Source organism: Lissotriton vulgaris, chromosome 7 (assembly GCF_964263255.1).
Source record: "Lissotriton vulgaris chromosome 7, aLisVul1.2, whole genome shotgun sequence".
Classification (NCBI taxonomy): Eukaryota; Metazoa; Chordata; class Amphibia; order Caudata; family Salamandridae; genus Lissotriton; species Lissotriton vulgaris.
In genome coordinates, this window is record NC_141695.1 from 896,755,743 (window position 1) to 896,758,857 (window position 3,115).

Here is a 3,115-nt window from a genome sequence, read left to right on the forward strand (position 1 = left end):
ATTTAAACCTCATGCAATCTTTACAGCAATATTTTCTAGTAAAATATGTTTATGCTTTGATGTACAGTCACTTGCATTTGCAATACAGTATGTTGCCCATATAATCTGCCTGATCTTGAAAAGACTGTCTCCCTAAGTAATAATTGGGGAGAGGGGTTGTGGTGTAATGGCCAAAGCACCAACTTTGGATTTGAAGGAATCGGGTTCAAGTATCAGCATCAGCTTAACATTCTGGACAAATCATTTATTCTCCCTGTGCGCTCATGTAAAGCACTTGAAAACCTTCAGGTCGATATTGCGCTATATAATGATGCGGGTTCGAGTCTCGGCGTCAGCCCAACATTATGGGTAAACCATTTAGTTTCCCCATGCACTCATGTAAAGCGCTCGAATATGTTCAGGTCGAGATCACGCTATATAATGATGTGGCTGCGATGGTGACACGTGAAAGTGGACGCCTTGGTTACTAACCACTGAAAAGAGCCGAGCACTTGTGTGCAGTACTCTTGTACAAAGGAAAAATCAGTCCCTTTTACAATTGCTAAAATGAGACAAGTGGAAGAGTACAAGTACTAGAGCATTGCTCCATGGGAGTAATAAATTGATGAAAAGGTGGGGCAAAGAGGAAATATTAACCACCCAGAAGGAAAGATTTTTAAAACACTGACATAAACAAATGAAAAGCAGTGGGTGGGTTTTAAGTCCACAAAGTATATACAGCATGTCTCAGAGAGACAGCACCAGTGCTGTCTAAGCTTGACCTAAAAAGGGATGTTTGTTACAGATGGATCCTTGTTAGAAAATAGCATATTGGTGACTAAGCTATTTAAAAAAAGCCATTTCACTGATGTACCACAAGTTAATAAATAATATTCAAAGAGAACTGATAATCCTAAAATCCCAAAGGCAGAAAGACATAGGACATATAAAAAAAAGCAACTGGGTGGAGGCCCTGAAGCATATGGAAAGGGGTCTATAAGATTCAGATTTCAACTGGCACAACTAAAAATCCTACAAAGAAAATGGCTTATCAGAGCATAGCTGTACACACTCAATTGCATCCCATCAGACACAGGTTTGATAGAATGCAGGCAGAAGGGAATGCTTATGCACACATCAGGGCACAATCCACCACTGAGCCATTATTGGGCACAGGTGGTAAAACTGAAAAACAATGCAATAGAGGCACCAGTGATACTGACTGCACTCATGATAACATTGGGAATTTGATAGGACCAGTCAGCGAACCAATACTGTTTGTCAGCCTGACCTTGCAGTCACAAAACAAGACATAGTAAAACATTTGGACTGTCCAGCGCCACCAATACATGAAGAATGGATCCACAGCATAAGCTGGTGTATGGTAGTGGAAACCGTGGTCTATGAAGGGAGAGGGTGCCTCAAAAAGTTTGAGAAGGTGGGGGAGTTGACTGAAACAGTACAGATTGGTATGAGTGGGGGAAGGAGGGAGACTCATGAGGAACAACATTAAAAGAGAAGGTAAGGTGGCATTTGAGATGAGAAGGGTCACAAAGCACCAATCGAGTGCGCTGAAGTTACAGATGGGTGCATCATTAAGTTCATAAGAAAGTGGATTGGATCAATGATGAGAATGAACCCGGCCTGGTACTAAACTTACTGATGTGCACCACTAGATGTAATTGTGCATATTTTACAATGAGTTGTATTTTTAGATAAGCACAATTCAATTAAACAAATTGTGAAAAAAAGACAGACCTCAATATCTAGTCATATTGCTTCAAAGCAACGTTGTGCATAAGAGGCTGTGGTATGTTTAAGGGTACTTCTAATGCATGGATCTAAGATATAAGCTGTTGTTGTGAATGGGATATCGTTTTGAGTTGTGAATAATGTGTCAGCTATAAGGTTTTTCTGCCGTATTGTAAGCATGAATATTTCAAGAGATCAGTTTACCATGTTCTTCTGGCCTACAATTAATTACAGCATATCTGAATATGATGAAATGGTATGCATGCTGCGGGATACATGTTCTTGGGAGTTCAATGATAGCCAACAATATATCATATCATAACTGTGCTGGATTTGTGTGTCTAGGTCTGTGTAAAGTTTACTTTTGGGTGATTATGTGATATTTCTTGGTATTAGGTGCTGTTGGTAACATAGTTATAGCCAACTAAATGATGTACTTCTTCACATGGGATGTTATGTCTTACAAGCTTTGCTGAATGTTAGACAATTGTGTAGTAGAAAACCAAATAGTACAGGCAAGCCGTATAACCACAGATAGATCATACAGCAGTCATTTAAGTGAGCAAAGCGTAAAATAAGAAACATGGGGTAAGATGTAGAAAGGTACTGGCCACATACACCAGTTGCAAGTCGTACACTACCTTTTTGTGACCAGTAAACTATTTTGTGAACTGATCTCTCATCTCTGTACTAAAAGGTCAATTTGTAAAATAATAATTTGGAGGAGGGCAGCATAATTACCTGCCTAATAAATGCGCATTATGCAGGTTGCAAAATGTGACTCCTTCACGGATCAGTTACCAGCCCAACTTGTTAGTTGGTAACTTTGCAATAGTTTGTGACTAGAATTACAGTTGCAAACCATTAATACTTAGGATTCCAATTGGCAATTTGGAAAGGATATCTGGAAGTACATATTTATAGTTGTCACAGACCCTATGATTTAGCAAATCGTCATGTTAAAAATGCATTAAAAACAACAGTACATCTGGCCTGTGGTATGCTACCAGCTCTATAACATGCACAGTTTTCCTACTAGGAGGTTATATATATTTTCAGTTTGTTTGTGATAGTCCCTGTCTAATATGTTACATTGTTTATCTATTTCTGTATTTTTTTGGTGACATGTGCCATTGTGGACTTTGCAACTTACAGCATGGCAAATACCGGCTGTGTAAGGTGCATGCAAGGAGATGCTGTCTAATGTCTGGTGTTTTCTCTGAGCTGTTTTTTGTTGGTCCATCACGATGGGAGTGCTATAACAATAGCTTAATAGCAAACTGTAATCCCTCTAATTGTCGGGAACGATTGCTTCCAATTTACCTTATCATCGTTGATTTCAGCCCCATAAATGTCAATCCTTGCACCTCTGCATCGTTGTGAA